This window comes from Ranitomeya imitator, chromosome 2 (genome assembly GCF_032444005.1).
Source record: "Ranitomeya imitator isolate aRanImi1 chromosome 2, aRanImi1.pri, whole genome shotgun sequence".
Classification (NCBI taxonomy): Eukaryota; Metazoa; Chordata; class Amphibia; order Anura; family Dendrobatidae; genus Ranitomeya; species Ranitomeya imitator.
In genome coordinates, this window is record NC_091283.1 from 82,832,773 (window position 1) to 82,857,873 (window position 25,101).

Here is a 25,101-nt window from a genome sequence, read left to right on the forward strand (position 1 = left end):
ATGCATACCAGGACATAGATGAGAAGGACATGTATTCAAGGATGGGGATGAAGGAACCATGCATACAAGGATGGGAATGAGGAGCCATACATACCAGGATGGGGATGAGGAGGCCGTGCATTCCAGGATAGGGATGAGGAGTCATGCATACCAGAAAGGTGATGAGAAACCATGCATAACAGGATGAGGATGAGATGGACATGTATTCAAGGATGGAGATGAAGGGGTCATGCATACAAGGATGGGGATGAAGGGGCTATGCATACACGAATCGCATGAGGAGCCCTGCATACCCGGATGTGGATGAGGAAGCCGTGCATACCAGGATGGGGATGAGGAGTCATGCATACTAGGATGGGGATGAGGAGACAATGCATACCCAGCTTTTACTCGAGTCAATAAGTTTTCCCAGTTTTTTGTGGCAAAATTAGGTGCCTTGGCTTATACTCGGGACAGGATATACTTGATTATATACTTTATATACTTTAGTTTGTCTTTACCTGTTTGTAGAAACAGATAAAGAGCCTGGCTTAGATGGCTGCAATGAGTAATCAGCCAGCCCTCATCACACTAAAGCATTTCCTAAAATATAAAGATTACAGTTCCCCTCCTGCACTTGTCAGTGCAGCCTTCCTTACAGTGTGCACAGTCCTTCACAAGTACAGGAGGAAAACCTGTACTAATTATATATTATCAAGCGTCACAAAATCATGTCCCCAACACAATTGTAAAAATATGTAAAAGAGGACAATTCCTTTAAGTGCCTTTTTAATTTTAAGGCTGTGGTCACGTTATCTGCGAGAGAATAGAATCGATTATGTTAAGGACATTCTGCTCAAACTGTGCAACAAGTTTGAGCCAAGTGTCATCTTAGCGTGATCCGATTCTCTCCAACTAGAAAATCTGAGCCCGTGGAAAAGATGGAAAAATGGAGAACTTACTGTTAGGAGTCAAGTTCCCGCCGCTGCACAGGGGGAATCTCGAACCATGTCTGCTGCGGTCTCCTATTCTGCATCGGCTGCAGTGGAGCCTGCTCAGCAGAGACGTTGGCCCCAACGTCTCACTGAATCTGATACTGTGCAAAGGGTTACTGCTGCCTCTCCAGGCTCTACTATTGTACCCTGCAATGGTCTGCGGTGAGCAGGCTTTTCTGGGACTAAGTCCTGCTTTGCACACACTGAGCATGCCCAGGGTAAGATCTCTCAGTGGAGATCAAGGGTCACATGCTCAGGTACTGCAGCAACTTCCATTGGTCCTCCAGGAAGGTCCTGTACCTGATCAAGTTCTGTGGCAGCCTTCCATTGGTCCTTTTTGGAAGGTCCTGTAGGTGCTACAGCTATAAAAGGTTCTCATGACCGCACGGCCATGCGCTAGTATCAAATATGTACGAGCTCAGCGCCAGTGTGGTCGTGTGTGTGGTCAGGGACCTGGCTGAAATAAGCCCCTAGAATGCTGGCACCTTCGGCAAGGAGTTTTGGGTATGCAGTCAGGGACCCAGCTGAAATAAGCCATTAGAATTCCAGCTTCACCGGAGAGGAGCTGCGTGTTGGTTGGACTGCATGACCACTGTCGGCTCTACACAGTAGCTGTGTCCCCTGTGAGCTAAACAGGGCACAGCGTTCTCTTTACTACGGGCTCTGTGAAGTAACAGAGTTCGTTTGTACTCATTTGCTTCGCTGCCTTGCTTAGCAGCAGGTTTTTTCCTGCACTGTGGATCCCGGGTTGCGAACGCACCAATCTCATCTAATAAATATATTCGGCGTGTTCCGCCAACCCTAACACTTACTTTCTCCATCTTCTCCATTGTCTGAGTCTGCGGAAATAAGAATGCACTCAGATCACAACCGAGTGAAGTCCGATGTTTTGCACGAACCCATAGACTTTTATGGGTGCGCGTGATCCGATTACTGAATCCACTCTCGACATCAGCAGTGCCCCATAAAATAACATTGGACCGAGTGCTATCCAATAAAACAACAGATAGCACTTATCTGATGTATACGTTCAAGCGAGCCCTAAAGGTGAGAAGTTATTGTTTGGTCACAATTGCATGACTATGGTATCAGTCTTTTAAAGCTTTGATACGAGAACTTCTACATAGCAATGAACAAGACACCTGGAGGACCTAAAAAGTGAACTTCTCATTATACTAGACGGCCCCACATTAGTCATTTCTAGGAAATTCAACCTCAGTAAATCATTTATAAAGGCATAGAGTTCAACATATGTTCTTTAATCCGGTTTAAAATCATCATCCTTTGTATTTTCTTGTAAATTTGACCATATAACATGTTCTTCCAGTTAACTGAACATTGAACATAATCAGATCCACCAAATATTAAGACGTTTGACATTACCAATCCACAGCTCTTTTTACAGGAATTTCCTCCTGCAGTCATACAATATACGGCTGTCAGGCAGCTCAGGTATTTTCTCCACACTGTGGTATCTGTTGCAAACACAATGAGATTGGATCTATTTAAATTCAATATTTAACAATGAAAGGTGAGATCTTAATTGCTGTTCTGCTGTACTGTAAAGTGGCAATTGGTTAAGTCTGCAATTGTCACCCGATAGTCCAGGGAAATGTTAGACGTTTAGAGAATTTGTCCCAGCATTCATAATTACCTCACACAAACAGCTAATCATATTTTGGTAATACAATACATAGAAACCCAGCTTATAGCATACAAGGTTTTTACTTTGCATCCAGGTACATTATTTCACATCATAAAGCACTCTAATATTTATGCCTTGTAAAAAAAATAAATACATCTCTGATCATTCTGCACATTATGTAACCATCAAGGTTCCAATCGGCAAAAAAATGCTGAAAACCCTAAAGGTATGTGCACACAACATCATTTAGATACCGACACAGGTGCCGAGTTTTATCGGGCATAGTCACTTCAGAAAGTCACTTTCCTGAAGCGGTTACCTCTGTGGCTTTGCCCTTGTCCTTAACCGGTTAAGGGTTTCCAAACCCTATATCAGTTAAAAGAAGGGACCTAAGTTGGAGTATGTGCACAGAAATATCGTCTTTTAACATTGCGGTGCATTATGTCCATTTTTTTGCGGCACTTTTAAGGAAAAAGACGTGGAAATGTACCCTATGGGCAGAGGGCATAATTGTTTATATCGGACTATTGTTATCCATCCTCGTACACATGGTATTATATGGGGCTGGGTTCAAGCCCAATTTTCAAGTGTTGGATCAAAATGGGCAATGCAAGTCTTTGGGTCCATGGAAACATCGGACCCCACTCGGATAACTTCTGAGTATGGTCTGATTTACATGGATTGATTGAATAGAGAGGGTAGAGAATTTTTTTATTTTCTCTCCACCTCCGAGAAAAACTGATCCCACTCTAATCAAGATCTGATTAGAGACTGATCAGTATAATGAAACTGTTTTTCTCGGAAGGAGAGAAAAATGATCATGTGCAACTGCCCTAATGGTTGGTCATATAGAACTTCAAAGGGTTGGACACCATACCTCAGCTTTGTTTTATGCCGTGGTGAATTAAGAAGTAACTTTGATCCTGCACGTCTATTCATTCAGTTTTATGGAATCTCTGAAATTAGCCAAAAAGCATGCTCAGCTTAATTTGGAACTCCTATAGACGTGAATAGAGTGTGGCCACTTCTCTATTATAGAGCAAGACAGAGTCTGAATTAGATGTGACAGAGCTGACAACCAATTTATTTAGAAATGTAGGACATATCCTGTGAATATGGTATAAATGTGTCAAATGGACATTCCCTTTTACTTATAATGGGCAAATCTCCCAAAATTTAAATCCAGCAGTTCCCTTGAGTTTGGCTAGAAAATTATATTCACATCAAAATTATTCCAGGAGAAGCGAATGTTCATCATTATTATACTCTGGTGTCTATGAAGAACCCATAGCATAATAAACATGTGATGTCAAAGCAATGGACAGTGTGCTATAGCAGCGGGATGGGTGAACGATGAGATTAGTGTTTTTCCTTACCTCTACAATCCAACAGATTGGTGGTCAGTCAGATAACATTTTGAGAATCTGCAGTAGACAAATCGCAAGAAGTTAAAATGTAGGAAAATCTAAACTTTTTGAAAAAGTTGAGATGATATAAATTTTACCTCTTACAAGTTTACTCATCTGATAATGTTGAATTAATTTTTAAATTATGATAGATATATGAGTCTGGCAGCCACTTTCTCCTCTATGTGTTAAGAGCACATGATGGCTCAGCCAAACCCAACACATTTTTCCTGATAATCCTAAAGTCTGAACAGGCTGTTGATCACCTGAGGAATGTTGATTCATCAAGTGATATGATCTTTTGTGATGCACACAGTATCTTTGCTCTCTGCAGCACATCATCCAGGGTAATCAGGACCTGTGCTGCTGAAAACAATGGCAGCAAATGCAAACAGACTGATCTACTACTGATTGCTCAGGGCACATCTGAAGTAAACAAGCAGGTGAGAGTTGAGACGACTACACACAAATTGGATTGTCGTCTGATCTCTCCAATATTGACAGGTGACAGTCTAATGTGTATGGTGACCTTTCAATCTGCCCTTGTGATTTACTTCCTACACCTTGCAAACACTGAATCATGGGAGTGGAAAATTCCAAATTATCGCTTTACATATACATATGTATACTATTTCAGTGCATCGTCAATATACTAAGTCACTTTTTCCGGAATGTATCTGGCTAATACCTAACATTTCTGAAGATACAAATGTAATGTTATATGTTCCCATGTTTAGCATCTGTCATTTTATCTGTGTTCATTGTACAATATATGGTACATGGTCCAGTAAGGGTACCGTCACACAGTGGCATTTTGATCGCTACAACGGCACGATCCGTGATGCTCCAGCATCGTAACAATATCGCTCCAGCGTCGTAGACTGCTGTCACTTTGCAATGTACGACGCTGGAGCGATAATTTCATGACGTATGTGCGATGTAGAAGCCGTTGGTTACTATGCGCACATCGTATACAATATCGTGCACACCTTTGTTACACTATGCGATCATGCCGCCACAGCGGGACACTAGACGACGAAAGAAAGTTTCAAATGATCTGCTATGACGTACGATTCTCAGCGGGGTCCCTGATCGCAGGAGCGTGTCAGACACTGCGAGATCGTAACTATATCGCTCGAACGTCACAAATCGTGCCGTCGTAGCGATCAAAATTGCACTGTGTGACGGTACCCTAAATCCAAAGATTTATTATAATGGTCCAAAAAAAATCCAAAAATGATCTGCAATTAAAATTAAAAAAAAGTTATAATGTGCAATTCAATAAAACTTTTTTTTTTTAAATTAACCAAACTTAATTTTATTTATAAATCTATATCCCAAATCTTGTTACGACTTACAATGTACAGTAACATTTGTATGGATTTTCTTTATTTTTTTGCTAACTTTGTATAGGCAAACTGTTACTACTGCAGAGATGAACTGGGACATCAGTGGCCAAGACTGAGAGTGTGAAACAAAACTGTGTAAGGCCTCCTTAACATGTCCGTGTTTCCAGTACGTGTGGTATCTGTTATTTTAACCCCTTTAAGGTACCGTCACACTCAGCAACTTTGCAACGAGAACGACAACAATCTGTGACGTTGCAGCGTCCTGGAGAGCGATCTCGTTGTGTTTGACACGCAGCAGCGATCTGGATCCCGCTGTTGTATCGGTGGTCGGAGCTAGAAGTCTAGAACTTTATTTGGTCGCTAGATCGGCGTGTATCGTCATGATTGACATCAAAAGCAATGACGCCACCAAGTGTGACACCATTCTAAAAACTTTACTCCTCAAGGTGCTCAAAACCACATTCAACAAGATTATTAACCCTTCAGGTGTTTCACAGGAATTATTGGAATGTCTAAAAAAAAAAGAACATTTAATTTTTTTTCACAAAAAATTTACTTAACCTCCAATTTGTTTTATTTTACCAAGGGTAACAGGAGAAATTGAACCCCAAAAGTTGTTGTGCAATTTGTCCTGAGTACGCTGATACCCCATATGTGGGGGTAAACCACTGTTTGGGCGCATGGCAGAGCTCAGAATGCAAAATTGACTGGAATTGAGATAGGACGCCATGTCACGTTTGGAGAGCCCTTGATGTGCCTAAACATAGAAACCTCCCACAAGTGACACCATTTTGGAAAGTAGACCGCCTAAGGAACTTATCTAGATGTGTGTTGAGCACTTTGACCCACCAAGTGCTTCACAGAAGTTTATAATGCAGAGCCATAAAAATATAAAATCATATTTTTTTCACGAAAATGATTTTCCCCCCAATGTTTTATTTTCCTTAGGATAACAGAAAAAATTGGACCCCAAAAGTTGTTGTGCAATTTGTCCTGAGTACGCTGATACCTCATATGTGGGGGGGAACCACCGTTTGGGAGCATGACAGAGCTCGGAAGGGAAGGAGCGACATTTGGAATGCAGACTTAGATGGATTGGTCTGCAGTCATCACGTTGCCTTTGCAGAGCTCCTGATGTACCTAAACAGTATTTTCCCAAGCGAAACAGAAGAAATTGGACTCCAATAGTTGTTGTGAAATTTCTCTTGAGTACGCTGATACCCCATATGTGGGAGTAAACCCCTGTTTGGGCGCACGGCAGAGCTGGGAAGGGAAGGAGCGCTATTTTACTTTTCAATGCAAAATTGACTGGAATTGAGATAGGACTCCATGTTGCGTTTGGAGAGCCCCTAATGTGCCTAAACATTGAAACCCCCCACAAGTGACACCATTTTGGAAAGTAGATCCCCAAAGGAACTTATCTAGATGTGTTGTGAGAACTTTGAACCCCCAAGTGTTTCACTACAGTTAATAACGCAGAGCCATGAAAATAAAAAATCCTTTTTTTCCACACAAATTGTTTTTTTAGCCCCCAGTTTTGTATTTTCCCAAGGGTAACAGTAGAAATTGGACCCCAAAAGTTGTTGTCCAATTTGTCCTGAGTATGCTGATACCCCATATGTGGGGGGAACCACTGTTTGAGCGCATGGCAGAGCTCGGAAGGGAAGGAGCTCCGTTTGGAATGCAGACTTAGATGGATTGGTCTGCAAGCGTCATGTTGCATTTGCAGAGCCCCTGATGTACCTAAACAGTAGAAACCCCCCATAAGTGACCCCATATTGGAAAATAGACCCCCCAAGGAACTTATCTAGATGTGTTGTGAGAACTTTCAATCCCCAAATGTTTCACTACAGTTAATAACGCAGAGCCGTGAAAATAAAAATACTTTTTTTTCCACAAAAATTATATTTTAGCCCCCAGTTTAATATTTTCCCAAGGGTTTCAGGAGAAATTGGACCCCAAAAGTAGTTGTCCAATTTGTCCTGAGTATGCTGATACCCTATATGTTGGGGTAAACCCTGTTTGGGCGCACGGGAGAGCTCGGAAGGGAAGGAGCGCCATTTGACTTTTCAATGCAAAATTGACTGTAATTGAGATAGGACGCCAACCCTAGCCCCAACCCTAACCCTATCCCTATCCCTTACCCTAGCCCTAGCACGAGCCCTAACCCTAACCCTAATGGGAAAATGGAAATAAATACATTTTTTAAATTGTATTATTTTTCCCTAACTAAGGGGGTGATGAAGGGGGTTTGATTTACTTTTATAGTGGGTTTTTTAGCGGATTTTTATGATTGGCAGCCGTCACACACTAAGGCTACGTTCACATTAGCGTTGCGCCGCCGTGCGTCGGCGACGCAACGCGCGACGCACGCTAAAACGCGCGCAAACGCGCGCAAAATCGCGCGCGTTTTGCGACGCGTGCGTCGTTTTCCGACGAAAATCGGACGCACAGAAAATGCTACATGTAGCGTTTTCTTGCGTCCGACGCTAGCGTCGGAAACGACGCACGTGGCGAAAAACGCCACCAAAACGACGCACGTGTCCCCTATGTTAAACATAGGGGCGCGTCGCCGCTGCGTCGCCGCTGCGTCGCCGGCGCAACAGCGACGCACATTGGCGGAACGCCAATGTGAACGTAGCCTAAAAGACTCTTTTTATTGCAAAAAATAGTTTTTGCGTCTCCACATTTTGAGAGCTATAATTTTTCCATATTTTGATCCACAGAGTCATGTGAGATCTGGTTTTTTGCAGGATGAGTTGACGTTTTCATTGGAACCATTTTCGAGCACGTGACATTTTTTTATCGCTTTTTATTCCGATTTTTGTGAGGCAGAATGACTAAAAACCAGCTATTCATGAATTTCTTTTGGGGGGAGTTTATACCGTTCCGCGTTTGGTAAAATTGATAAAGCAGTTTTATTCTTCAGGTCAGTACGATTACAGCGATGCCTCATTTATATCTTTTTTTATGTTTTGGCGCTTTTATACGATAAAAACTATTTTATATAAAAAATAATTATTTTTGCATCGCTTTATTCTGAGGACTATAATTTTTTTATTTTTTCACTGATGATGCTGTATGGTGACTCATTATTTTGCGGGAGAAGATGACATTTTCAGCGGTACCATGGATGTTTATATCCTTTTTTTTGATCGCGTGTTAGTCCACTTTTTGTTCGGCAGTATGATAATAAAGCATTGTTTTTTGCCTGTTTTTTTTTTGTGACGGTGTTCACTGAAGGGGTTAATTAGTGGGACACTTTTATAGGACGGGTCGTTATGGACGAGGCGATACTAAATATGTGTACTTTTGTTGTTTTTTTATTTAGATAAAGAAATGTATTTATTGGAACGTTTTTTTTTTCTTTTTTTAGGAATTTTTTTTCAAAAAAATTTTTACACATGTAAATATATATTTTTTTAACTTTTTTACATTGCCCCAGGGGGGGCTTCACATTATAGTGTCAGATCGCTGATCTGACACTTTGCACAGCACTGTGTCAGATCAGAGACCTGACAGGCAGTGCTCCTGGCTTACCAGCGTCTGCTCTGAGCTGGCGCTTGTAAGCCACCTCCCTGCGGGACCTGGAAGCAGCCCAGCAGCCATTTTGGATCCAGGGCCTGCAGGGAGAAGGAGGTAGGAGACCCTCGGAGCAATGTGATCACATCGCGCTGCTCCGAGGGTCTCAAGGAAGCACGCAGGGAGCCCCCTCCCTGCGCGATGCTTCCCTATGCCGCCGGAACACTGCGATCATGTTTGATCACAGTGTTCCGGGGGTTAATGTGCCAGGAGTGGTCCGTGACCGCTCCTGGCACATAGTGCCGGATGTCAGCTGTGATAGTCAGCTGACACCCGGCCGCAATCAGCCGCGCTCCCCTCGTGAGCGCGGCTGATCGCATATGACGTACTATCCCATCGAGGGTCAGATAGGCCCAGGTCACCTCGACGGGATAGTACGTCTAAGGTCAGAGAGGGGTTAACGTATCCCACACATACCCATTATAACCTATACTGCTGTGCACATGTCTGTGTTTTTACACGTCTGTGAAAAACACATGGAGACACGTACCTTTTTTCCCAGCAACACGGATTACAAGGACCAATACAAGTCTATAGGTCCAAGAAAAAGACATGCAACACATGTATTGCATCCATGTGCCACGCTTGTGCAGTCCATGATTAATACTGCAAAATATAACACAAGGTTTGTAATTTATTTATTTCTTTATCCATACTGGAAAAACGCTGATGACACACTGATTGTACACGGATGGAAAACACTGATGACACTGGTAATGTTTTTTCATGTAGGTGTATTATACATATGTGTGAAGGAGGCCTGATATGTACCAGAAGAGTCTGCCCAAGAAAAAGCTTTGGGTCCACATGTAGGCCACCTTCACACTTTATTTGGTCAGTTTTTTACTCAGTATTTGTAAGACAAAACCATGAGTGGGTAAAAAATGCAGAAATGATGACGTGTTCCTATTATACTTTTACTCTGATTGTTCCACTCCTGGTTTTGGCTTACAAATACTGAGGTAAAAATATTCACCAATACTGAATGTGTGAACGTGGCCTTACAGTGTATAGCCCCAAAAGGGTTGTCTGACAGTAATAGTATATTTTAAGCCCTGGATTGATTAAAAATGCTAAATTGAGGCATAGTCACCTTCCTGAGTGCCCATAGATCCAGCACAGTTTCCTAATGAGGTGTCTACCACGTTCGGAAGTCTCACCAATGCTGCAGTCTAACGAATTACAAGCTGCAGTGGTGCTGGGACTTACTAATGGAGCAGACACTGCTTCCGAGAACTCCAGAGTGGCCTGCCCAGGGACTCTTGATGGTGACTATGCGTCTCTTTATTATTTTTTAATCAATCCATGGCTGAAAAAAATTATTTACTCTCAGACAGCAACTTTAATTCCCAATAATGACTCTTATGACTTGTTCACATGCACTGTTTTTGCTGTATTTTTTATATTCTTTTTTATCATAGGAAAAACAGCATTTTACAGTAGTAGTAAAATGAATGTGGTTTCTACAATCTCATTCACTCATTGCAGTGTTTTTTTTTAATACAGCAAGTCAATTCTTTTATTATCGTCATTGTGTTTTTCTTCATTCATGTCAATGGGGCTGAGCAGCAGAAAAATTTGCATCATAAATGTATATTTTAATACTGAATTGCTGCTATTTTTCCAGTGATTATCAGCAATTATCATTCATGTAGAGCATTTTAATATTGCAGTTTTGTTTGAGGATTTTTTTATATTTTTTTTAAATAAGCAGAATATTCTTTCAGCACTTTTACAGTTTTTTTTCCCAGTTCAGATCAATGAGGTTTAGTAGCAAATAAGCAAATACAAAAACACTATAAAAAATGTATCAAAAACACGCTAAAAAGCACTGAATTTCTGCTGTTATTTTCCAGCATTTGTCTGCATTTTGAATGCATTTAAAATAGGCAGGGCAAACACAATCTCAAAAACAACGACACTTCCACAATAAAATGAGCACATTAAAATTTTGCCATTTTTGTGCATTTTTTGCTGCTCATTCAAAAAAGTAGCAAAAATGCTAAAAAAAAGAAATGATTTATATATATATATATATATATATATATATATATATATATATATATATATATATATATATAAAAACCTGCTAGTCAAAAGTGGGATGAAAAATGTAATGAGTGAATGAGGTTTCACTAGTTTCATGCATTCTGCTGCTACTGTAAAATTCTGCATTTTTTTTGCCCTATAAAAACGGACGGTAAGTACACAGCAAAAACGCTCCTTGCGAATAATTAACATGAGCGAGTTGACAGATGGCAACTTAAGCTGGAGTCACACATAACGATATCGTTAACAATATCGTTGCAACGTCACGCTTTTGGTGACGTAGCAATGATCCCGCTAACGATCTCGTTATGTGTGACAGCGATGTGGGAGATCGTTGGTTGTTGGGGAATGATCAGGACCATTTTTTGGTCGCTGATCACCCGCTGTCATCGCTGGATCGGCGTGTGTTCACTTGTAACCAGGGTAAATATCGGGTTACTAAGTGCAGGGCCGCGCTTAGTAACCCGATATTTACCCTGGTTACCATTGTAAAAGTAAAAAAAAAAAAAAAAGTACATGCTCACATTCTGAGGTCTGTCACGTCCCCCGGCGTCCACAGGGTTAAAACTGCTTTCGGCAGGAGCGCTGCCAGCGCCGGCCGTAAAGCAGAGCACAGCGGTGACGTCACCGCTGTTACTGCCGGCGCTGACACAGTCAGTGCAGGGAAGCTCTCGGCAGCAGCGCGTGCATTAGCAGCGCTCATGCCGAAAGCATTTTTAACCCTGTGGACGCCGGCGGGGGACGTGACAGACATCAGAATGTGAGTATGTAGTGTTTTTTTTTTTTTTTACTTTTACAATGGTAACCAGGGTAAATATCGGGTTACTAAGCGCGGCCCTGCAATTAGTAACCCGATGTTTACCCTGGTTACCCGGGTGCTGCAGGGGGACTTCGGCATCGTTGAAGACAGTTTCAACGATGCCGAAGTCGTTCTCCTGTTCGTTGGTCACTGGAGAGATCTGTCTGTGTGACAGCTCCCCAGCGACCACACAACGACTTACCAACGATCACAGCCAGGTCGTATCGCTGGTCGTGATCGTTGGTAAGTCGTTTAGTGTGACTAAGGCTATGTTCACACTTTGTGGATTTTGCTGCGGATCCGCAGCGGATTTGACCGCTGCGGAACCGCAGCAGTTTCCCATGGGTTTACAGTACAATGTAAACCTATGGGAAACAAAAAACGCTGTGCACATGCTGCAGAAAAATCCGCGCGGAAACGCTGCAGATTACATTCCGCAGCATGTCACTTCTTTTCTGCGGATTTTCACCTGCTCCAATAGGAAACTGCAGATGAAAATCCGCAGAAGAAACCGCAGTAAAAACCGCGATAAATCCGCAGTAAAAACCGCGACGGGTTTTCACTGCGGATTTTGGAATTCTGCTGCGGAAAAATCCGCAGTAGAATCCGCAAAGTGTGAACATAGCCTAAAGCTTAAGACAAAATACTAGATATCTGTATAAAATGTCTCATTAAGAAAAGGTTGAAACTCAATTAAAGGTAATTTGTTACCAGGATGAACCATTTTAAGTAAGCCAATTATTTATTTAAAGTTTTTTGCAGGAGTCATTTCAATTGGTTTAAAAAAGACAATGGAGTTTATTTATTAATCCTGTCTTATTTGTAGACAGTGTATACTTAGACTAGACAGTCTTAAAATGTGTCAAATATAACAGTCGCTTTGGTTGTTTGATAAATTCTGCAGATAGACTGCCTAGTTTAAAAGCCTCCAAACACATTTCTGTAGACTAATGTTTGCCAAACCTGACAATATCAATAGGTTGTATGGTGGTGCCACCTGACTGATCATTAGGAAAGATGTTGATTGGCATGTCTGATTACAGACTGACAATCAAGATGTTCTCTCAAATATAAGGCACCAGATAACACATTAGCCAGTGGCTTTACTATTAAGGTACCCTAAGGGTAAAGTCACACAGTGGCATTTTGATCGCTACGACGGCACGATTTGTGACGTTCCAGCGATATATCCGTGACGTTCCAGCGATCTCGCTGTGTCTGACACACTCCTGCGATCAGGGACCCTGCTGAGAATTGTACGTCGTAGCAGATCGTTTGAAACTTTCTTTCGTCGTCTAGTGTCCCGCTGTGGCGGCATGATCGCATGGTGTAACAAAGGTGTGCACGATATTGTATACGATGTGCGCATAATAACCAATGGCTTCTACATCGCACATACGTCATGAAATTATCGCTCCAGCGTCGTACATTGCAAAGTGTGACAGCAGTCTACGACGCTGGAGCGATATAGTTACGATGCTGGAGCGTCACGGATCGTGCCGTCGTAGCGATCAAAATGCCACTGTGTGATGGTACCCTTACACTAAACGACTTACCAACGATCACGACCAGCGATACGACCTGGCCGTGATCGTTGGTAAGTCGTTGTGTGGTCGCTGGGGAGCTGTCACACAGACAGCTCTCTCCAGCGACCAACGATCAGGGGAAAGACTTTGGCATTGTTGAAACTGTCTTCAACGATGCCGAAGTCCCCGGGTAACCAGGGTAAAATTCGGGTTACTAAGTGCGGGGCCACGCTTAGTAACCCGACGTGACAGTCATCAGAATGTAAGTATGTAGTGTTTTTTTTTTACTTTTACAAAGGTAACCAGGGTAAATATCGGGTTACTAAGCGCAGCCCTGTGCTTTTTAACCCGATGTTTACCCTGGTTACAAGTGAACACATCCCTGGATCGGCGTCCCACACGCCGATCCAGCGATGACAGCGGGTGATCAGCGACCAAAGATAGGTCCTGATCATTCCCCAACGACCAACGATCTCCCAGCAGGGGCCTGATCGTTGGTCGCTGTCACACATAGCGAGATCGTTAGCGGGATCGTTGCTATGTCACAAAAAGCGTGACGTTGCAACGATATCGTTATCGAAATCGTTATGTGTGAAGGTACCTTTAGAGAACACAGGAGCACTAGACTAAACAAGACCTGGGAGAGTTGGCTGAGATTGATATGGCAGAAAAATTGGCCAAAGCATCACACAACTGACAGCCATATAAAGTGTATGGTGTATAGCTGACTTAAAGGTGTATCTCCATCCACAAGATTCTATCCCAAAATGTAGTAGGTGTAATAATAATAATATTAGCAAATACTTCCAATTAGAAATGTAGCATAGTTCTTCTGATTTGCTATGTTGCTTACCATATGAGAAGAGCATTGCAGTAGCTTTGGTATCCATGGTTACAACCACTAAAGGTAACTTCACACTGAGAAACTTTCCAACGAGAACGACAGCGATCTGTGACGTTGCAGCATCCTGGATAGCGATCTCGTTGTGTTTGACATGCAGCAGCGATCTGGATCCCGCTGTGACATCGCTGGTCGTAGCTAGAAGTCCGGAACTTTATTTGGTCGTCAGGTCAGCGTGATTTGTCATGTTTGACAGCAAAAGCAATGATGCCAGCAATGGTTTTTCATGGAGCTAACAACCAGTGAGAATGATAAGTGCGTCACTGGATCGCTCCTGCATCGTTCATCTGTTGCTGGTGTTTGACATCTCCTAGCGACCTAAACAGCGACGCTGCAGAGATTGGCTCGTTGTCTATATCGCTGCAGCGTCGCTTAATGTGACGGTACCTTTACACCTACCTACTCACCATATGAGTGCTCAAAACCATAGATACCTAAGCTACTGCAATGCCCTGCAAATGGGGTTAGCAACATAGAGAATCAGAAGTATTATACTATGTTTATAATTGGAGACATTTGCTAAATATTATTATTATTACACATACTACATATTGGGATAGGATCTTGGAGATGGGAATAGACCTTTAAGTTTACACCCTCTGTTACAGTAGAAGACTTACTTTGATCCATGTCAAATTTCAGCACCATTTTGGTGCACAGGATCTCATTTTAGGCTACAGCCCATTGTCTAGTAAAAAAGTATCTAAAACGCATAATAAATGTAGCACAAGGCATGTAAGACAGGACTTTTTTTTGCAGCATCTAGGCCACACTATCGAATGGGCCATTTATATGGATACACCTAAATAAAATGGGAATGGTTGGTGATATCAACTTCTTGTTTGTGGCACATTAGTACATGGGAGGGGGAAAACTTTTCAAGATGGGTGGTGACCATGGTGGCCATTTTGAAGTCAGCCATTTTGGATCCAACTTTATTTGTTCCAATGGGAGAGGGTCATATGACACATCAAACTTATTGAGAATTTCACAAGAAAAACAATGGTGTGCTTGGTTTTAACGTAACTTTATTCTTTCGTGAGTTATTTACAAGTTTATGACCACTTATAAAATGTGTTCAAAGTGCTGCCCATTGTGTTGGATTGTCAATGCAACCCTCTTCTCCCACTCTTGACACACTGATGGCAACACAGCAGAAGAAATGCTAGCACAGACTTACAGTATCCGTTGTTTCAGATGCTGCACATGTCATATCTTCACAGCATAGACAATTGCCTTCAGATGACCCCAAAGATAAAAGTCTAAGGGGGTCAGATCGGGAGACCTTGGTGGCCATTCAACTGTCCCATAAGAACCATCATGATGAAGTATTGCCCTCCTTATGCACTGAAGATGGCACGTTCCCTGAGTTTTTCCTGCAAGATGGTGCACCACCACATTATGGATTGCCTTGCGCAGGCGTGTACTACGGAGGACATAGAATGAACTTCAATCCAATATTGCGGCCAGCATGCAGCCAGCGAGTAAGGAAAGGGTGAATCAAACACCAGAAAACTCCGCCCATATGACCAAAAACCGGTCCTGCCAAATTCAGGTGACAGGTTCCCTTTAATGAGTTGCCATGACTGTCGGGGGTCTGCTGATATAAATAGCAGAGGTGATGCAGTGCATTGTATATTTCAAGCAACCAGACGATCGCAGCTTCAAATCCCCTAAGGGGACTATTAAATACAGTTAAAAAAAAAGTTTGAAAAAAAGAAAAAACACTGAAATGTAAATCACCTTTTTTTGCCCCATTAAAAAAGCAATTAAAAAAAAAATACACATATTTGGTATTGACTTGTTCAGAAATGTCAAATTTATCAAAATATAATATAAATTAATCCGGCCGGTAAACGAAAAATAAAATTCAAAAACGTCAGAATTATGTTTTCTTGGCTGCAGTAACATTGCAATTAAATGAAATAAGATGTGATCAAAACATTGTATCTACCGCAAAAAGGTATCAATAAAAATATCAGCCCAGGCTGAAAAAAATAAGCCATTGAACAGCCCCAGATCCCGAAAAATGAAAATGCTACAAGTCTTGGAAAATGTCGACAAAGGCAAAAAATGTTTTCATATAAATTTCACAATTTTTTTTCTACTCTTAAATAAAAAATATATATACATGGTGGGTATCTGCATACTCGTGCTGACCTGGAGAATCATATTGCCAGTCAGTTTTACCATGTAATGAACAAGGTAAATAAAAAAATCCAAAAAACAATTGTGGAAACTGCACTTTTTTGCAATTTCACGGCACTTGTTTTCCAGTTCAATGTATGGTAAAATGAATCCAGGCAGGTCCGGATTTAGGGGGGCCCAAGGGGCCCGTGCCCTGGGCCACCCACCAAGCGGGGGCCTCTCACCAATATAGGGATAAATATCTCAAAACATGTAAAATACACATCTCTCTGCTGTGAACCATTTCTAATTATAAGGAACATTTAACAAAAGAGAAACTATTGAAAGTGTAGGGACCTGGCTACATTCCTACATCTCAGTGGCTGGGCATTCTTGAACTCATCGCCCAGTTCGACGACTTTCTTGCACAGCATATCAAAACTCAAGCTAATCGCGGCAAGGGTCATAAAAACTACCAGTCATCTACAATTATGGAAGAAATTATCAATGTAATGGGCAAACAAGTCCTCAGAGAAATTATTTCTCGAGTTAACAAATCAAAATACTGCTCCATCTCTTTGGATTCCACACCCGATGCAGCTCACGTTGACCATCTAACCCTTGTATTGAGGTATATGGCCCTGTGGTACACTTTGTAACATTCCTGGCAAACAAAGGCTATGGCGCTCAAAACATGTTCAATGCCTTGTTGGAATTTTTGAAGAGACGACCTAGACCTGAGAAATTGCCGCCGTCAAAGTTATGACAATGCATCTGCAATAAGTGGCAAATACAACAGCCTGCAAGCCAAAGTAAGAGAGAAGAACAATCTTGCATCCTAGATAACTCGACACAGGCGCCAAAACGTGTGTCTCAATCCATTGGATTATGGCTACACGGAAGAAGTACAACACAGCCCTTCTGAAAAATACAGAAAATAAACTTTCTTGCCTATCATTGATCAGTTTATCCATTCTCTTGACCAACATCTTCAGGCATGTAAAGATACATCAGGAAAATTTAGATTTTTTAGCCATCTGAAAGAACTGTCTTCACACGAGCTTAAGGCCACAGCAGAGCAACTCGTCAGGTCTTATTCAGATGACTTGGACATTACATTTATCGATGAACTGTGTCAGTTTGTAATACTTGCCAATTTATTCACAGACGAGAAGCCAAAAGATATCAGCACTGAACTTTTCATGTACGAGCTTATCATGGAAAAGGGTGTGCAGGACACTTTCCCAAATATTGAGATAGCTCTAAGGATATATGTAATTTTGATGGTAACAAACTGCAGTGGTGAGCGTTCCTTCTCAAAACTCAAATTAGTTGAAAACCGATTAAGGACATCCATGAAGCAGGAACGAATTGTAAATTTGGCTATCATGAGCATCAAGTCAGATATACTGCGTGAATCGGACTTTAGTGATATCATTAGTGATTTTGCAGCATGAAAATCAAGGAAAGTGCCTGCACTGTAAAAAATGAATGATTTTACCTGAATTACTCTGCGTAAATGATTTTCGCGTTCGTTTCATTTTGTGTTTTTGCATTACATATTGCAACAGCTTGAAAAATGGGCCTCCCTCCAAAATGGGCCCCGGGCCACCCACCTCTTAAGTCTGGCCCTGCATCCAAGTGCAGGCCGATGTTTTGCAAGCACAAATAGACTTGTGAGGTTAGCGCTGTCCGATATACGCTTGCACCATGCAGAAATTTCTTTCTTGTGCCGACTCGACATGAGAAAAAAATAAACTAGTCCACACTGCTCCATACTAAAACATTGGAGCAAGTATGCTCTGATGAAACATCGGATAGCATTCATAAGAGTTATGTGCTGGCTACTCGCCAGTGTAAGGCTACGTTCACATTAGCGTCGCGTCGCCGTTGCGTCGGCGACGCAGCGGCGACGCAGCGGCGACGCGCCCCTATGTTTAACATAGGGGACGCGTGCGTTGTTTTGGTGGCGTTTTTCGCCACGTGCGTCGTTTCCGACGCTAGCGTCGGACGCAAGAAAACGCTACATGTAGCATTTTCTGTGCGTCCGATTTTCATCAAAAACGACGCACGCGTCGCAAAACGCGCGCGTTTTTGCGCGCGTTTGCGCGCGTTTTTCCGTGCGTCGCCGCTGCGTCGCCGACGCAACAGCGACGCGACGCTAATGTGAACGTAGCCTAAGCAAACCATTAAATGAAAAAATGCTCCTATACTTGGCATTGCAGCCTCAGGCTCATTGCTGCAGTTGCTGACTGCCATGCAAGAGGTTGGGTGTTTGAATCCCGGGGAACACTACACATCAAGAAAAGGCAAGAATGTACAGAGCACAGAGATGCTAGAGTCAAAAGAGAAGGATGAAGAACTACCAAGTAATGAACTTCTCATAACGGAAGGAGTGGAGACATAGCAGTCACAGAGTGAATGTTGGGATATAGCCCTTATCTACCCGGACAGTGGGACATCTCAAGACTCTGTCAACACTCAAGGACTGTTGGGAGCTATGCAGTTGGGTCTGTCACTGTGGTTCTGCAGCTCTCAGGTGCTGCTGTGTGGCTGTGCTCCAAAAGCAGGAAAGTTCTCAGTGTTGCCACATGAAACAAATGTCATATCAGAAGAAGATGCTGAGCAACTATGTAGCTATGACCATCTATTTCATTACTTTTTCCCCTCTATGACACTGACATGTTTTGATTGGCCATGTTTTTCAATATGGTGAATAAAAAGCAAAAAAAAACCTCAATTGGTGCTCTTTATTGCCACAACTTTAGAACATATGGGTAAAGAAAAATGAAAAAATGTTCCAGAATCATTGGAGCGGTCACAGTAGGAGGAGGTACTCTGATTAAATAAAAACAGAAAAATGTCCCATTTAGCGAAGTCTCCCCGGTGATGGATTGTCTAAATGGACTGACCACTGATCTCTTGTCGCATGCTTAACAGCCTCATAAATATAAGGCCATCAAGTTCCGGTCTGTACATCACAGTCTGAAGTCGAACTGTGTTTCATGAACATTTGAATAAGGCCTAATGTATAGTGTTTGTCTTTTGAGGATTGTCTGCATGCCATTTTAAGTGATATTACCTATTTTCTGTCTGTTACTTTTATTTAAGTTTTATTGCCCTTGGATATAAATGGAAGCAAACAAGGTTGTAATGATCGCAGTCACATCCTCAACCCACAGGGAAAGAGGAACGAGTGGATTGCAGGGCAGACTGCGCTTTTATCTGTGTCTGCGTTTTCATGACATGAATAAAGCTGAACTCTGTTCTGGTGCAGCTTGAAGCCTATCAGAGCTCATGAGAGTGCAGCAGGTGCCAGGCGGTGCAATGATGTGACATCTGCGCCTGCCCGCAGGGTGCAGAAAAAAGCAGAATGATGTGGCAATCATCCTGGGGAGCAGGGTGAGAAGAGCTTGAATTTTTATTTGTGAAAATCAGAGCTTGGAGGGCTTTAAGGTGGATATCATTAGTGTGAAGGGGGTATTACCATTATTGTATGGGGCAAAGATGGCATTATTATTGTACAGAGCAAATGGACATTATTTTTACTATGGGGGCTAATGTGGCATTATTATTTTAAGGGTGCTTTATTATTGTATTGGGGAAAGAGCATTAGTATTACTTTAAGGGAGCATTATTATTATTATTGTTGTTTGGGGGCATTAGTATAATTGTATAGGGGCATTCATTGTATTGCATGGAGGCATTAATATTATTGTAAGAGGAGATTATTATTATTATTGTATGCGACAGTGAGAGATATAAATATTGTGTGGGGCCACAGAGGGGGACATCATTATTTAATAGGGTCACAAAATGGAACATTATAAAATAGTCATGATTTCTACATATGGGCACAAAAGGGGCACTGTTACTGTGTGTGTAGGCATCAAGTGGTTACTATAACTGTGTTAATGTCGAAGGGGTATGTGGTTAGCAAGGGGACCAAAAATTGGCGTATGGCCATAGGACGTGGAACTATTTCTGTATACGGTAGGATTTGGTTTATTTAGAGTTGGGTAAAAGTGAGGAGCTAAACATGTCTGTGTTACATTCTACAAAAACAAGGTGTGGATGGAGGAAGTTGCTATGGTAGTCTGGGCCAGATGGAGAAGAACAGGGGAGATAAATGACTGCAATCACAGCGAATGTCACTGATGAGTTACTGGATTTACAGTATGTGTACATAAGACACATATATGGCATACAAAGCATCTGGGTACAACTGGTATTTAGCATTATATGGTCGCTGTATGGTAGTAATATTGGGTCACCATGTGGCAGTAATATGTGGTCAAGTGGCGGTATTATTTTTTATTAGTGATGAACAAATATTCTCGTTACTCAAGATTTCTCGAGCACGCTCGGGGGTCCTCCGAGTATTTTTTAGTGCTCGGAGATTTAGTTTTTCTTGCAGCAGCTGAATGATTTACATCTGTTAGCCAGCATAAGTACATGTGGGGATTCCCTAGCAACCAGGCAACCCCCACATGTACTTATGTTGGCTAACAGATGTAAATCATTCAGCTGCTGCAAGAAAAACTAAATCTCTGAGCACTAAAAAATACTCAGAGGACACCCCAAGCGTAACGAGTATATTCGCTCATCACTACTTTTTATGTAGTTCATTTGTTGGTAGTATTATTATTATTATTATTATTATTATTATTATTATTATTTATTTATATAGCACCATTGATTCCATGGTGCTGTACATGAGAAGGGGTTACATACAAGTTACAAATATCACATACAGTAAACAAACTAACAATGACGGACTGATACAGAGGGGCGAGGACCCTGCCCTTGCGGGCTTACATTCTACAGGATTATGGGGAAGGAGACAGTAGGTTGAGGGTTGCAGGAGCTCCGGTGTTGGTGAGGCGGTAGCTCCGGTGTTGGTGAGGCGGTAGCTTCGTTGGTGATGAGGCAGCAGCGGTGTCAGTGCAGGCTGTAGGCTTTCCTGAAGAGATGAGTTTTCAGGTTCCGAGATGAGTTTTCAGGTTCCGGTTCAGGTTCAGGTAGTATTGGGCTTAATACAGTGGGATTTGTTCATGTAACATAATGATTGTATATTTACTTGTATGGTGGTATAATAAGACTCACCCCATTACTGTAAGTCTACAGGTGAGTAAAAATAATCAGATGCCATACGGATAACATCCTATTTTTCCAGATACATTGCAATTCTTCATAACATAAACTTTCAATGGTCTTGTAAATTATGAATAACTGCTGCTGTATGAAAGCAGATTGTACACGGACAAAAAACAAGAAAAAAAACTCTCTGTGAAACTCTGAACAATTTTTTATACGTTTATGTGAACCTGGCCTGAGACAGTATTACTTATATATTTCTGTTTTTTTAAATATGTTTTGCGGTTTTTGAGAAGGGGAAAATATTTCCTTACAGATTTTAGTAGGCTCTCAGGGGGATAAGCATCAAAACAAAAACCTGGTGGTTATAGGGGGTAGATGGGGCAAGGTCAAAAACTTGCCACGGGGCGCGCATATTTCTAGCTATGTTACTGGAAGCAAATCAACACTTTGGAGTTTGTAGAGACTTCTTAGTAAATAAGCGGAAAAATATTTCATTTTCTAATCACAAAAATGTAATTAGAAGATTGTTTTTAAGTAAAGTGAATGCTGCTAGTGTTATCACCCCATATAAACTGTGCTCCGATGAAACCATCTTGCATTTTCTCCCTTCTACCCCATTCAGTCGCACTCATTCTTTAAGGATTAATTTGTCTTAAAAGGTATAGACATTTTCGCTATGATTTCACTTTTCGCTTCTATTTCTCTGAATTTTCTAAAAGTTCTTTTTCTAAAAGAAAAAAAAAATAAACAACAAAACAAAAAAAAGTAATTTAAGTTTATTGGGTTTTTTTTGCAATAAAATTAATAGGAAAAAGAGCAGAGTTTACAGCTGGTTAGAAACCTGGAGATGAACGCAGGTACTCACAGCTTAACAACACTTTAAACTGTTTTATGCAAAGTTTAGAATGGACCCAGCAACAAACAAAGCTTGTTTTGTGTTTGCTAAATAAAGCATGAAAGAAGAGTGACAAAAGTGGGTGGGCTCGAGTTTGTCCGCACAAAGCCAGGAGGAGGGGTCCTTATGCAATGGAAATGCAGTTCAGTGGTCCCGAATTGATATGCTCATCCTTTAAACCCCTAGGGCTGGGAGATCACAGGGCCAGAAAGTCCATCAAAGGGCATTTTTCTGCATTGATCCAACCCTGAGCGGAAGATTGGTGGGGGCAGCTGTACTTTATGGAGGACGCCTTTCTTTTTTTTTCCCTTCTCTCTAACACTAAGGTCAAAGTAAAAATGAATAATGATTCAGCACATGCACAGAGACAACTTTTTCTGTTGTGGTAATATAGCAGTTAACCAAAAACAACAAACTTTTAAAACTAAAAAAAAATTACTACTGATGTAGCAAAGCTGAATTTAGCTTTTATGTTGCCGGATCATAAATCTGAATGCAAAAGTTTGAATTCACACATTTTTTCTCAAATTAGAAAAGTGATCTACCGGTATTTATTTTTTTGAATTGTTGTAGTGGGACTCATTTTTAGTTTGTGAATCAGTTTCTACTATCCTTGCAGCATCTGTCTTTTTTTCCAGATGCAATCTTTTCTTTTCCTACACACTAAATAATAAAATACAGAGAAAACGTAAGCGACATCCTTGTGCTATCCTTTACTGTATCTTTTTTTACTCTTGTGGATAATCAGTCCTCAAAAAAAAAAGACAAGTTCGTGATTTATCCCCCAAAATAACGAATGTGTGAAAGAGTCCTAAAAGAACGTTATGGTAAAAATGTAGCTTTCCTACTTATGCAATGATCCAGACTACATCTTTTCGAAAGCTTATGCTGGTAATAAACGTTACTTTTTTAATTGAAAAATCAAGCATTGTATGTTTTCCTAGAACCTCGATCTTCTGCAATATGGCCTGTGATTGCTTCCTCGGGACCCATTGATTGCTATCTGATTGTAAACCTTGGTGGTCATCACAAGGTCATAACAGTAAAGTACTTGTACTAGCAAACTTCCTTAAGAGATCAGGTCAACATTCTTCTCCATTATGTAGTTGAAAGCTCATAAGTGCTAAGATTGTCAGGCATTGTCAATATGTCTAGCTTATTCCTGGCGTAATGCTAAGCTGATATTACTATATCTATTACTGCTAGGAAAACGCTTTCTAGGAAATGATCTGTACATCTTATATATTTGGTATTAGTATATTTAATGTGTAAGACATCAGCAACAAATTATAAAATAGATGTAGGAATCTAGTACAAGATATGCAAGGTGTGTATACAGGTGAGTACCACTGATTATCATCTATCAAATACATGCAAGATATAAAAGGTGTGTGCACAGTCGTATGTCTCCGGGTATCATATCACAAATAGATACAAGATAGACAAGCAATGTATATAGGTGTAAATCTCCATGTAACACATAACAAATACATACAAGATGTGTATACAGGTGTGTACCACTGGCAGGAGCATACACAGAAATCAGGGGGGTCCACAGCAGAAGTTTTAATTGCCCTGCCCCAACAAAAAAAATATTATTCGGCAGGGTCACAGAAGAGCACATCTCATAACTTTGCAGTCCTTATAATGTAATTTTCCTTCTACTGATTCCCCTTTCATTGCACCCATAAAGTATGATGCCAACAAAAATGCCCCCCAAACACAGTATAATACCCCCATATCAGCACAGTGAATTCTTCCACAGTACCCTCAACATGCACAATATGATAACAATATTGTACCCCACCTAAACTTCCCCAGCAAAATATGGTGACCCCAGCACAGTATGATACCCCAACTGTGACCCCCCTACAGCCCTCCATGCAGTATAATGGGCCTACTGTCATGATCCCAATGGCAGGGGATCACAAAAGGACAAGCACAAAAAACAAAACAAGCTCTAGGGTGATGGAAACTGAGTTGACCGCGATCCTGAACCTAACACACAACTAGCTGTAGCCGGGGAACGTGCCTACGATGATTCCTAGACGTCTCGCGCCAGCCGAAGGACTAACTTCCCCTATTAGAAGAAACACAGACTTCTCTTTCCTCCAGAGAAACACCCCACAGAAATAGCAGCCCCCCACATGTAATGACGGTGAAATGAGAGGAAAGCACATACGTAGTTATGAAAACAGATTCAGCAAAATGAGGCCCGCTAAAGCTAGATAGCAGAGGATACAAAAGTGAACTGCTCGGTCAGCGAAAAACCCTACAAAAAACCATCCTGAAATTACTTGAACTCATGTGCCAACTCATGGAACATGAGGAGTAATATCAGCCCACTAGAGCAACCAGCAAAAAGGAATCTCATATCTGCAAGCTGGACTAAGACAAAAATTAAGCAAAACGTAGAACAGGAAAATCAAAATCTTAGCTTGTCCTGAAGATTACAGAAGCGGGAAGCAGAGGAAACAAGACACACTGATTACATTGATAGCCGGCGAGGAAATGACAAGAAAGTCAGGTTAAATAGGAAACTCCCATATCCTGATAGAACAGGTGGACACCAGAGACCGCAGAAAACACAAGTCACCCAGTACCATCTGTAACCACCAGAGGGAGCCCAAAAACAGAATCCACAACAGTACCCCCCCCTTGAGGAGGGGTCACCGAACCCTCACGAGAACCACCAGGGCGACCAGGATGAGCCCTATGAAATGCACGGACCAAATCAGCAGCATGAAC

The 25,101-nt window shown here is 41.6% G+C and overlaps 1 long non-coding RNA gene across 1 annotated transcript in view; it reads right to left on the reverse strand.

Annotated features, from left to right (window-relative positions):
• Positions 1–2,227: 2,227 nt before the first annotated feature.
• Positions 2,228–25,101, reverse strand: part of LOC138667205 (uncharacterized) — a 202,341-nt gene continuing 179,467 nt past the window's right edge. The window contains exons 3-4 of the long non-coding RNA XR_011318639.1: positions 3,996–4,043; positions 2,228–2,449 (exon numbers count right to left, since the gene is read on the reverse strand). This is a non-coding gene — a long non-coding RNA (uncharacterized lncRNA). The remainder of the gene's footprint in view (positions 2,450–3,995; positions 4,044–25,101) is intronic.